Source organism: Coenobita brevimanus, chromosome 105 (assembly GCF_032717465.1).
Source record: "Coenobita brevimanus isolate Jiangsu-jjx chromosome 105, ASM3271746v2, whole genome shotgun sequence".
Classification (NCBI taxonomy): domain Eukaryota; kingdom Metazoa; phylum Arthropoda; class Malacostraca; order Decapoda; family Coenobitidae; genus Coenobita; species Coenobita brevimanus.
The window spans coordinates 3,251,653-3,266,064 of record NC_137058.1 but is presented as its reverse complement, the minus strand read 5'-3'; positions in this window follow the sequence as shown (position 1 = coordinate 3,266,064).

Sequence of the window (14,412 nt, the reverse complement as noted above, 5' to 3'; positions counted from 1 at the left end):
TCAAACAAACAAACAGGGGTGAAAACATACTATCCTAGTCGAAGAAAACAAATATATTCAAATCATGGCAGCAATATATTTAACACACACACACACACACACACACACACACACACTGTGGGAGAAATAGCCTTATCCATAGCCAGCATGACTCTGAGGGTAATAACATTGTAAATTAACCTCAAGTGAATCACAAGCTGGCCACAGGTGCAATAACATAATTGCTCTCTCTCTCTCTCTCTCTCTCTCTCTCTCTCTCTCTCTCGTGTGTGTTTGTTTGTGTGTGTGTGTGTGTGTGTGTGTGTGTGCGTAATTCACCGGGTCGGTCAGGATCACTTGATGGTCGTGATCGTACGTGTGTGTGCGCGCGCGTCATGGAGATACATGTAATAAATTGACAGGACAGCCAGTGTTAATCATATAATACAGTAATCGGCTCCAACCCAATATGACAACTTTCCTGCTCATCGTCTTATCTTATGACCAACTGAATGATGTACTATTTTTTTCTTAATAATTTGTCCTGCATCAAAAATTACTCTCACGTGTTCCTTATCATATTATGGAGAAAGTTATTGAACAACGAACATATTAATATATAAATTACTGAATGAAAATCATGGTACGAAATTTTTCAAGAATGTATGTTATATATTTGGCAAGAAATACTACTGTTGCTTTTATGAGGCCTGAATTGACGTAAGTACGTTGCACTTAAGTTATTATAGTTTATTAGCTCTCAGTATATGGTGAAGGAAATGAATCGATGGGTCGATGTATGTATCGATGACGAATGAATGATGACGCACATAACAAGCAGGACTGTCAACCCCCCCCCCTCTTAACAGTTATCAGAATGGTCGCTCTCCCATCAACGTTAGAAATACAGGATGTGGTTTGAAGGCGGGATATGATGATAATGATGATGATGATGAGTATCCCCGGCCTCACGTGAACGGATTAGTGGAGTAATGTTCACCAGGTTCCAAGTAACCGTAAATCAATGAAGGGGGCGATTGGGTACAGGTTAGCTCCGCCACGGACAAAGGGTAACTAATCTAGCAGTGATGAGTATTGAATGGACATGCATCGGTCTCGTTCGATATTTCTGGCGCGACGACTGATGCCCAAAGGGATTCACATCAGAAATTCCATCCCAGAAACCGTCATCCATTTTACTCAAAACTCTTCAAGCATTGTGATATAACTGTTATTCCCCTTTCATCTCACACTTATTCGCCTCACTTCCTATCCAATAACAGGTAGACCCAGTCCCATCTTTTCCTATGCGACGCAGGGTTACTGTGGGCTAGTAGTTTAGTACTGAAAGACCCTCACTGCTCTCACTGGCTAACTGCTTGAAGACGACAGTTAGCCCAAGAGAATGGAGTATCAGTGTCAATATCATCATCATTATTATCATTATCATCGTTACCATTATCATCATAGTAAACCTATTTTCACCAGTATTTTGGATGTGTAGGATTGAGATACATGAACAGTACATATCATCGATCCTGATCTACAGTGCTTAATATCCACTTTGTAATCAGCCAATCATTCAATTCAAATCCATTCTTTTATCACTGAGGCCTTCGAAATTGTCGTCCTTACTCCACATGCTATTGATTTATTTTAAACCCTCGGGCAAAATTACTGTTGTCAGGAATATTAAAAGATATGTTACCGCAGTGACAGTTCATGCTCGAGCAGTCTTGTCACTAACTTCTTGGAAGATATGAAAATTAAATATAGATTTTGATCTTAAACCTTGAGCCAATGAGTTTTTTTTTTCTTTTTCTTTCTTATTTATTATTATTATTATTTTTTTACGCAAGCTAATCTTTAATCCCTGGACTAAGAATGGTCTCCCGTTTGCTAATAAAATCCTCTGGAAGAAGGAAGGATAACGTAAACATTATCTCACACAGGAAGTTAACTAAGATTTTATTAATTATTATCATTATTATTTTGTTGGTGGGTGGGCGGGCAGTGCACACTTCACTTACAAACTGACTGAAATTGTACGGCGGTAGTAAGACTGGCATAAATAATATGATCTTAGGGTAAGGTTTAAATACACAAATTCATCATCATCACCATCACGTCCTTTTCCAGCCCAAGGCAAAAAAATAATAATTTGATGTGCAGGTGACTAACTCCTTATAACTAAACGATGTAGGACTTGGTTATTATTGTGCTGAACCTCTGTGATATTGGAACACCACGATGTCTTCAGTCCATGGTACCTAACAAATGAGGAAGTTTTCTGGCTGGCTGCAGCCCCACGACTGCCCAGCAAGACCAAATGTTAAATGTTTTTGGAGTTTTAACAATTTGTTCTAGGGATTTATATTTGGTAATATATATCATCGTACAGTATCTTTGCTTTTAATCTCATGCGACTCCTTTAACATCATGTGATCAATCAGTGCTGCCAGATACAGGAAAATTTCCCTGTTTTGGAGAAATTCATTTCGTTACAGGGAATCAGGGAGGAAAATTCATAATACACCAAAATCTAGGGAAATTCGAAAGATACTTAGATTTTAGAGAGAGAGAGAGAGAGAGAGAGAGAGAGAGAGAGAGAGAGAGAAAAGAATGCAAGGGAGGTATAAGGAGGGGTGAGGTATTGGTTAGGGACAGGTAGGGTAAGGAAGGTGAGGTCCAGGGGAAAGGGATTACAGATCACGGCACAACTTGCACAAGGACGGAGAGAAACAAGTGAAGTGGGAAGTCCATAAGGAGAGGGACGGAATGTTGGGTAAGGAAATACAGGTCACAAGAGGAAGGGGATTGCCCATCCCAGCACCAGTGTGTGTGTGTGTGTGTGTGTGTAATTCACCGGGTCGGTCAGGATCACTTGATGGTCGTGATCGTCAGCTTTTACCCTCCCGGAAGGGAGCTGAGAGCTCATATAGTCCGATCTAAGGGCAAGGCTGTGACCTTCACACACCCACACACCCGTCCCCTTGCTCAAGGGGGACAGTAACCACCCACTTCGTCAGTGAAACTTTTCGCAACCTGAGCGAGGCGCGAACTCCCGTCTACCAGATGGCAAGCGAGAACGTTACCACTGCACCAGCGAGGTGTGTGTGTGTGTGTGTGTGTGTGTGTGTGTGAAGGACCCAGTATTCACAAACCTCAAAGCTATAGACCCACAAAATGAACTGATGAAAACTGTCCAATCTATTGCCTGATTAGCGGCTCATTTCCCAAACCTTGTGCCTGAAAACGACAAACAAGATAGAGTGACGTTTACTCAAAAACACAGAACTGAATGTAATAAATGATATTAGGGCATACAAATTCTGGCAAAGAATTGGCGACTTGAAAAAAGATGATGATACACCATTATTTCCATTTTTTGGAAATTTAATGAAAAAATTGCCGTGTTTGCCTCATTCAAGTGCAAGTGTTGAAAGAGTGTTTTCTAAAGTGAACCTAATGAAAACCAAAGTTAGAAATTCGCTGAACACAGAAGCATTAAATGGAATGCTTCATGCCAAGAAAAGATGGGAAACTTCATCTGCTTGCAACTTTGAAATAACACCATTCCACTGAGAACTTATGACAGCTGACATGTATAAAACGAGTGATTTGCAGCAACAATAGCTTGCTTTTTAGGGTATGTAATGAACAATTAGAGTTTACACTGATTACAAGATTATAATGGTGTACATCTATCTATCTATCTATCTATATACATATACAGTATATCAACGTAAAGGTGACAGAGAAATAAAGGGCTAAACAGGGAAATTTTGTAGGCGAATCTAGGGAACTTCTGGCAGCTCGATCTGGCAGCACTGTGACCAATAGACTATAGAAACAGAAACAGCTTACGTTGAATCCCTCTGTCTTCATCCTACGTATCCTACTGTAAAGTGGCCATCAAAACACCTATCCTCATTTCCAGGAATTCTGTCTATGGATTTCGAAAAAAAAATAAAAAATAAAGTGAGGGTAATGAGAAGCAGGCAACACTGACAATATTTTTCGCCTCAGATAATTGTCATCATTGTAGTCTGCCCTGGATTGACAACACGACTTTTCACTAGGGCTTTTGATGCCGACTGTACATGCAAGTTCTTATTCTTCCTTTTTTTTTTTTTTTTTTTTTTTTATTCTCCTCATTTACATAATTTTAGTTTTATTTCTTTCTCTTGATCTTTCACAGAGAGGTCACATAATTTTTCTCACTAAATCAGATTCTCAGAGACAGAGTGTTCTGGAATTACACCATATTTCATGCATTCGTACAAATATGGAAAATTCATAACAGCTCATTCATTCCCATGTAGGCAGAACTAGAGATACTATGTTATAGATTTTTAACATACAATGTGTGTGTGTGTGTGTGTGTGTGTGTGTGTGTGTGTGTGTGTGTGTGTGTGTGTGTGTGTGTGTGTGTGTGGAATGACGGGCAACTCATGTATCAAATCTCATTTTCTCATTAACTCCATCCTGTAGCCCTCATCTCTGCAATGTTGCTTCACTTCCTCTTTACTATCGCAAAGCACTCCTACAAATCTGGGAAGTTCATAATATTCGTTTTAGGCTCATATAAACTAGATTCAATTATTATGTATTCCGAACGTTCTATATTAAGCTTCTCGTGTGCAGGTGGAATGATCGGTATCTATCCTTTTGTCGTTGACTCCATTCTAACGCTCTCTTGCAGCACTTTACTATCGCCATTATAGTGCAGTGATCTTTAGTCTGCTGCAGTGTCGACCTCACGGCATGAAATCCACACAAGCATCTTCCGTCTATCTACGAACATAAACCGGTATATATTCTCGGGAGTATTTTTTTTTCAGTATTTATTTGATATATAAACAGTAGTGACTTAGGACAGTACATTCAGCGACAGACACCATACTATCGTGCTGGTGTATGTAAGGACTGAGCATATCGTGAAGACGCACAACCACCAACACCATAATACAATGTTACACAACACTGCATGATTTGTCAGCAATAGACTAGGTGGCATAACCGGAATGTATGAAAGATTAATTTGAACGTTGCATAACTTTGTGTACACTGTGATATAAGAGGAAAATAGTGTGACATAACTAGAGGGGCACTCAGTGGAGCGCATCTCTCCAACAATGGGAACATATTCCATACCACTCTTCATAATGGATTAGGGTTTCTCATCGCTAATAAGGGTTTCGCCAAAAGGGTTTTTCCGGATCCAGGATCTGTAAATTGATCCGAATGGGTCTGAAAATTTAATCGATTGTTCCCTGGGACATGGACTATTTGCCCGCCAAATTTGGTCCAAATCTCCCTTGTAGTTTTTGAGTAATCCTGCTAATACAGAAACAAACTATCAAACAAACAAACGAGGGTGAAAACATACTATCCTTGTCGAAGAAAAATATATTCAAATCATGGCAGCAATATATTTAACACACACATACACACACACACACACACACTGTGTGAGAAATAGCCTTATGCATAGCCAGCATGACTCTGAGGGTAAAAACATTGTAAATTATCCTTAAGTGAATCACAAGCTGGCCACAGGTGCAATAACATACTTGCTCTCTCTCTCTCTCTCTCTCTCTCTCTCTCTCTCTCTCTCTCTCTCTCTCTCGTGTGTGTGTGTGTGTGTGTGTGTGTGTGTGTGTGCGCGCATGCCATGGAGATACATGTAATAAATGGACGGGACAGCCAGTGTTAATCACATAATACAGTAATCCCTTCCAGCCCAATATGACAACGTTCTTGCCCATCCCCTCATTTTATGACCAACTGAATGATGTACTATTTTTTTTTTTTTTCAATAATTTGTCCTGCATAAAATAATACTCTCACATGTTTCTTATATTATGGAGAAAGTTATTGAACGACGAACATATTAATACATAAATTACTGAATGAAAATCATGGTACCAAATTTTGCAAGAATGTATGTTATTGTATATTTGGCAAAAAATACTACTGTTGCTTTTATGAGGCCTGAATTGACGTAAGTACGTTGCACTTAAATTATTATAGTTTATTAGCTCTCAGTATATGAAGGAAATGAATCGATGGGTCGATGTATTGATCGATGACGAATGAATGAAGACGCACATAACAAGGAGGACTGTGTCAACCCCCCCCCCCCCACAACAGTTACCGGAATGGTCGCTCTCCCATCAGCGTTAGAAATGCAGGATGCGGTTTGAAGGAGGGATATGATGATTATAATGATGATGATGACGATGATGAGTATCCCCGGCCTCACGTGAACAGATTACTAAAGTAAAGTTCACCAGGGTCCAACTAACAGTAAATCAATGAATGGGGCGATTGGGTACAGCTAAGTTCCGTCACGGACAAAGGGTAACTAATGTAGCAGTGATGAGTATTGAATGGACATGCATTGGTCTCGTTCGATAATTCCTGCGCGACGACTGATGACCAAAGGGATTTGATTACATACATCCAGTCACCTCACATCAGAAATTCCATCCTAGAAACCGTCATCCATTTTACTCAAAACTCTTCATGCATTTTAATATAACTGTTATTCCCCTTTCATCTCACACTTATTCCCCTCACTTCCTATCCAAAAACAGGTAGTCCCAGTCCCATCTTTTCCTATGCGACGCATGGTTACCGTGGGCTAGTCAACGTTGGCTTAGTACTGAAAGACCCTCATTGCTCTCTCTGGCTAACTGCTTGAAGACGACAGTTAGACCAAGAGAATGAAGTGAGTATTAGTATCAATATCATCATCATTATTATCATTATCATCGTTACCATTATCTTCATGGTAAACCTATTTTCACCAGTATTTTGGATGTGTGGGATTGAGATACATGAACAGTACATATCATCTATCCTGATCTACAGTGCTTAATATCCACTTTGTAATCAGCCAATCATTCAATTCAAATCTATTCTTTTATCACTGAGGCCTTCGAAATTGTCGTCCTTACTCTACATGCTTTTGATTTATTTTAAACCCTCGGGCAAAATTACTGTTGTCAGGAATATTAAAAGATACGTTACCGCAGTGACAGTTCATGCTCGAGCAGTCTTGTCACTAACTTCTTGGAAGACATGAAAATTAAATATAGATTTTGATATAAAACCTTGAGCCAATGAGTTTTTTTTTTCTTTTTCTTTCTTATTTATTATTAATTTTTTTTACGCAAGCTAATCTTTAATCCCTGGACTAAGAATGGTCTCCCGTTTGCTAATAAAATCCTCTGGAAGAAGGAAGGATAACGTAAACATTATCTCACACAGGAAGTTAACTAAGATTTTATTAATTATTATCATTATTATTTTGTTGGTGGGTGGGCGGGCAGTGCACACTTCACTTACAAAGTGACTGAAATTGTACGGCGGTATTAAGACTGGCATAAATAATATGATCTTAGGGTAAGGTTTAAATACACAAATTCATCATCATCACCATCACGTCCTTTTCCAGCCCAAGGCAAAAAAAATTAATTTGATGTGCAAGTGACGTAACTCCTTATAACTAAACGATGTAGGACTGGTTTAACTTTGTGCTGAACCACTGTGAAATTGGAACACCACGATGTCTTCAGTCCATGTGCATTACTTGACATATGAGAAAGTTTTCCGACAATAGTTTTGCGCCTACTCCACTATTCACACAATTAATCATATTTGGAGTCATAATAAATTTCTCTCGGGATTTACAGTGTCTTTGCTTTTTATCTCGTGGGACTCCTTTAACATCATGTGACCAATCAGTGCTGCTAGTTACAGGGAAATGTTCCTGTTTTGGGGAAATTCAGGTCGCTACAGGGAAACATGAGAGAGAGAGAGAGAGAGAGAGAGAGAGAGAGCAGAAGGCAGTGGAGGTACAGTACAAAGCATGGTGAGGTATTGGTTAGGGGTGATAGGGGGGACAGGAAGGGTAAGGAAGGTGAGGTCCAGGGGAAAGGGATTACAGATCACGGTACAACTTGCACAAGGACGGAGAGAAACAAGTGAAGTGGGAAGTCCTTAAGATGGTCCACTTCCTGGATGGCTTTTCCATCAATGATGTAAGTTTTATTTCAGCTTTGTGTTTGTCCCATATCAGATCATCTTAAAATTCCACTGTTGAAGACCATGTTGTTACAGTCTGCCCAGCTGCATATTTTTTCTAAGTATCTTTGAATGTTGTGTTTCTTCTGTGGTATCCATTGCATTTCAGATATGCGTGTCATCGGCAAAGCAGGTTACACAGGTATCTGCCACTTCTTGATCAGTATCTCTTATCATTATTAGGACCAGGAGTGGTCCAGACGCTGATCCTTGTGGGACTCTGCTGGTCACCTTGAAGTTACTAGACTGAGTTCCATCAGCTAGGAGAGACTGTGTTCTTCCAATATGGAAGCTAGGGATTCAGGTGCCTAACTTCCCTCCATTTCATATTGTGGTTAACTTATGCAAAAGTAGGACTACACTGTGATCCACCTTGACGAAGACCAAGTACACAATGTGTACATTTTTCCCATTGGCCACATTCTCCAGTATATTGATGTAATGGTCCGGTAGTTGTGACAGGTATGATCTGCCTCTTCTAAGTCCATGTTGTCCTGGATCCCGTTGATTAGTCATTTACAGGTAGTCGTCCATTATGTTTCTAAGGACTCGTTCAAATATCTTTGTAGTGTGGGGGGACAGTGTGACTGGTTACCTCTTTGTAGCTGCTCTAGACCTTCCTTAATATATTGGGGGTGACAGGACCTTCTTTCAATGGTTGGGGGATTGCCTCTGTATCGAAATTATCGTCGTCATGTCAGCCACGTCTTGAAGAGTGCTAGAAATCCGTCTGGCCCTGCAGCTGAATTATGGCTCTTATGTCTTCATCTGTGAAATCTATATCACCTTGGCCTGTGTTAGGGTCTGAGTGGAAGCTGAAGAGTTTACCTGGATCTTCGATTATCATGTCCGGTTTTGGGTTGCTGACATTTCCATACAAGGACTTCAACATTGGTGCCATTAATCGAGGGTCTTCCACTGGCTCAAATTTTTAATCTCAAAAGGTTCAAATATTGATTTCATATTTAGCCTCTTAGTATAAGCATAAAATTATTTTAAATTTCGTTTTATGGCTGTCACTGTTTTCCCTTCATGCTCCCTTTGATCATCATGGTGTAACAGGGTAAGGTGTTTTACTACGCCGACGCCGACGGGTCGTTTTCCCTGTCATGCCAACTGCCACCTGAATACCAAGGAAAAACACGACCCGTCTCCTCCTTAACTCCTGTTATTGCATGCATAAAGGGTAATAAAACTGCTAATTAACTTAAAATTATCTTTTATTAAAGTCTAGGTTATAACCCTATAAAGTAAACTCATTCTCCTGCCTACTTATGATCACCACTACTGAAAAATACTAGGAGTACTCAAGACACAGGTGAGTAGGGTGCATGAGGTAGGCCTCAGAGGTAGGTGTAGCGAGGTAACTATGAGGTACTGTGTCTCCACCGACACGTCTCTACTCGGGCATTTTCTTCCCCCAGCACTAGTGCCCTGGAATTTATATGATCCACACTACAGTAGAATAATAATACATGTGATCCCAAGTTTACAGTAATGAGTAAGTATAAATTACAAAGTTAGCAAAGGGTAGTGAAAAGAAATTAAATTTTTATTGAGCTAGGGTTATAGTTAGATTAGGTAAGTTTACCCTTATACTCCCAGTTTTCTTCCACTTGACCCTGAAAAGGTAAAGATTCTAACTTATTCATTTACAACTACGAATGTAATCATTGGTTAACTTCTGTTCAATTACCACTTGGAATGTAATCACTGGTTATAAACTAGCATACAAGAATGACTGTAGCGTAACACTGCCACGGTGAACAAAGGCTTTTTCCAACATGCCGTTCACTTTATTTTTCTTGTAAATCACTTGTCATTTTATGCTGAAACTACTTCAGACTACATTTCATGTGTCTATGAGGAATATATATGTAAGTACTAACCTCCTTAGGATGACAAAATAACCTACAAATCCATGGGAAGTATGAATGCAAGAGGGATTCCTGTCTGCCCAGCTCCGCTCGTGTCATAGACAAAGGTGAGAGGCCGCGAGGGGACCCCGTTACAGGGATGAGACGAGGGAAAATTTCCATTCACCAATTTTTCTCTTAGCTAATTTGGCAGTACGAATTTAATATGAGAGGAAGAGTTATCGGATACGATTGTTATCGTGCACTCGTCTGCTTTTAATAATTCAGTTCTTCTAGGATTTTAGAGAATTGCGGGGAAAACGGAACATTACGTCATCCAGGAAGAATAGTGACGTCAGGTTCGCAGGTCTTTGAGTTAAAGGATGGCGGGGAGTTCAAATCCAATCTCACGTCCATTGCATTCATGAAGCCTTAATATTAAAGTACAAATATTATTGTGTTTATTTTAGACGACAAGTGAGTGAAATGGGAGAAATGGAATTCCCCCGAGCTAAGCCCTGTATTGGACTATATAGCCCCGCTAGGGTTACAGGAGCGAGCTACCACTCCCGGCACGGCAGCCCGGGCGACAAGTGAGTGAAGGGACAAGTTTTACTCAGAACTTATAAATGACCTCTACAGGCTACTGACACCATTATAATGGGATTTTCTTTTTCTTTTTCTTTTTTTTTCTGTTTCAACTATATTGTGTTTAGTGGTTTATCGTGTGTGGCTGTTCCTTTTTCTTTAAGATCCCTTGGGGTACGAAAAATTGGGACCTGTATTTTCCGAATGACATAATTTTCCATGAAGGATTAAAGCTAGAGCCACCAAATTTAGTGAACTTATAGACTGTGATGACTTAATATGACATGCACGAGATCAGTGACCTTGATCTCGCATGGGGGAAAAAAATTGGGACTTTTCCAGATATTCCGGATGTCACCTTATTTTCCCCGAAGGATTAATGCCAGAGCCACCAAACTTGATGGACTTGTAGACGATGATGACATAAGATGACGTACACAAGATCAGTGACCTTGACCTCAAGGTCCCCTTATCTCCCAGCTTCTAGTAGGGCTACAGGGAAAGGCAGTGACTGTGGAAGTTTTTCTTTACCAAATTGTCCTTGGACAATTTTACGGTGTTCTAGTTGTTGTTATTATTATTATTATTATTATTATTATTTTATACGTTTTGCTGAGAGTACGTTGGAATGGACGGATATCCCGTAATGACCTGCAGAGGTAACACTTCTCTAAATCTTCTCCTCTCATTGTTCATTCTAGCAATGGAACTTGCCCATAGGCCTATTTTGGCGGGGTCACTCGGATCGGCTTAGGATCGAGGCGGATAACTGATCCAGAATGGTTACACCAAAACAGTCCAGCAATTTCGTATCAGCTTGTCCTATTGCCATGGCGACACCCTAGTGCCCCACCTGACTGTAAACAAAACGTTGGCGGTTGAAAGTTCAAACAGATGATTTGGTCAGCAGTAACTCTGCTCTCAGTTTCAGCAATACAGTCCCATTACTAATGACACCAGACACAGTTGAGCCCCTCACACCCACCTTAGTAACTGGCAGTAGCATTCTATCAGTACATTGTAATGGGGTACATAAAAGCCCGCGTTGCCCAGGGACAAAGTGGGGATCCTCTCTTTGGTTCAGTGATAACGGGAGCGCGTATCTCCCTTTGGCTTAGTGGTAACGTGCGCGCGTATCAAGCGCAAGGGCTTAAGATCGAATCACGGCCAGGCCAGTGATTAATTTGTTAAGTTTCATTTCGGTTATTACATTGGTTGGCAGCGGTGTGGGATGTGAGGTGGGGCTTGGTTGGCAATTTGAGGTTGTTCCTTGGTTAGTTGACTGCGTCCCTGTCCTTGCCGCCTGGGGATGGGCTGTTCGGTGTGGTCTGCAGCCTCCCCGAGCTGGACTCAGATGTTACGCTACTTTTTTGTGTTCAAAACTCACCAAATTAATCACCAAGGGGAGAAAAGAGAGATGTAATGGGACATATAAAAGCCTGCACTGCCTAGGGGCAAAGTGGGGCTCCTCTCCTTGGCTCAGTGGGAATATGTGCGCGTACGAAGCACGGGGACCTGAAATCGATTCTCGGTCAGGACAGTGATAAGTATGTTAAGTTTTATTTCAGTTATTACAACATTATTTAAAAAATAAGTAAATACAACACTTACAATATAGAAGCTGACGCTATACTTGTTTAAGTGTGACGTCACAATCCAGGATCGCCCAGCTCAGTCCACGTCGGGGAGGTGGACTGCCTCAGTTCGATCCTGGATCATCTTTCACTCCAATCCAGGACCAGGACTGTGCCTCGCCAACACAGGATCAGCTGTCGGGATCGACACTGTCTCGATCCGGCATCGATCCGGGATTAAGCCATCCCTCGCCAAAACGTGCCTTATGCTACTGCTCCCGCGTTCAACATGTCCCCCAAATAACAACACTACACGTATTTCTAAAGGTTGTCTCCCATCGACACTTCATTCAATGGTCCATTGGTTAGATATCCCTAAGCATCACGTACAAAAAAATCCCACAGCCTTCAATCTACTTCCAACACCGCTGTCCTTGTGGGTCTATTACAAGTTGTATACATGATTGAATTCCTTCAGCTCCCTTGTAGTTCAAGACACAAACTGTGCTCCAAGAGATAACCTCCAGCACACCAACTGATCATACCCTTTACTGTCATTAACCTTCACTTCCCTTCCTTTCATTCCATTCATCTGCCTTGCAAACTTCTCTCTGGTTTCCCCATGCTTTCATCAACCACATTACATCAACATCGTATGACAGCTGCCATGGTGCCTGAAACCGCTAGACCAACAGTTGATGCTTGGGAGCCAACTTTCTGCCTCTTATTTCAACCACTTTCGTTGTTTGTGTCCGACTCACGACCTCACATTCACTGTCTTTACATGTGATTCTCCTGACACATGAATGTAAATGATAATTCGTAATCAGGGAATGGAAGATTTTCTGTTTGACATGTTTCTCCTAAAATAATTAATCCCGTTAGGTTGTAGAAAAAAGATAACACAAAAGACGTTTCCCATTCAGAAGTGGTTAATGGAAACAGTTTAACGTGTTCACAACAGAAATTTTCATTACCAATCAAGTCTTTTGGCGGTAGCAAAAGTATCCACCACGGCGCATCACCAAGGAGGAGGACTGAGAAATAGAGATGGCAAGGTGAGGACAGTGATACAAAACAGTAAGGAGCCTACGGTGAGGTGAGATTAGCGTAGTGAAGAAAGGGTGTGAAAAAGTACAAGAGTTCTTGAATCTGTCAGAACGAGGACAGGAATTGATGGGCAACATATTCGGAGTTCAGAGTGATATTGCTTAAGGTTCGAAACTGAAATCCTATGCCTAGAATGGAAAGAAAAATGATGAAGAGAAAAATAATCTCGGAATGAAGGTAAACGCAAATGGGAAGCAGATTTAACTAAAACCTAGGACAGAAAAAATACATCCAGAATAAAAGCAAGAAATAGATGGATGAACGAAGAAAATCGGGGTATAAAGGTATGAAAAAGGAATACTGTAGGTGTGGACCAACCCAATGTGAGTTAAGAATGTATGTCTATCTATTTATCTGTCTATTGCCAGACGCCCCAGTCCCGTAAAGGGTGGCCACAAACAAATCGCCTTCATGTCGCCCTGTCCAATGCCGCTATTATAATTTATTTCCCCACTCCTTGCAGTTCCACTTTGTCTGCTCTGCTCACTTTTTCATCTTCTGGTCCACTTCTCTTTCAGTATGAACTTTATATATTTTTTCCGAAGCCTATTCACTCCTTTACCACACTAAATAATACTTCATCCATGCCGTCACATTCATGTTGCGCAAGTCAGCATGAAGTCATTTTTCCGTGTTTTTCCTGTTACTACTTAAGGGAAGTGAACGAGTTAATTACTACTCTTACGAACACTCGCAGATACTTACACAGAAGTTTCCCCTACTTTCTTCCTTCTTTCTCTTCTTACTAGTATAAATTGTCAGCTCCTACAAGTATAAATTACTCCTTTACTGATTTCCATTTTATTTTGTATCTGCTATTTATCTGTTCTCATCTGTAACTTACTATATCACTCAGATTACTTTTTCCTTTTCTTATAAGTTATTTAATCTTGGCATCTTGACTTATTTCGCTTCTTTCCGTCCGTAACTCTTCCTTCATTTTTACACGGTTTATCCCATTTGACTGCATTGTTGATTATCCTTCCTTTTTCCTTCCCCCAACTCCTTTTCTCCTTGTTTACCTCCAGCGTGGATTTCATTATCTTTTCATCTCCCTTTTCTTTTCCCTAATTTAAATTTAGTTTCTTTCCTGTGCCTTTTTCACTTCCGTATTTTCTTTCTTTTCTAACTTTCCCAAAATCTTCATTGGGTTAGTTCGTCTCCGCTTGTTTCATTCCCCTAATAATACCTTTGTTCAATAGTATTCGCTA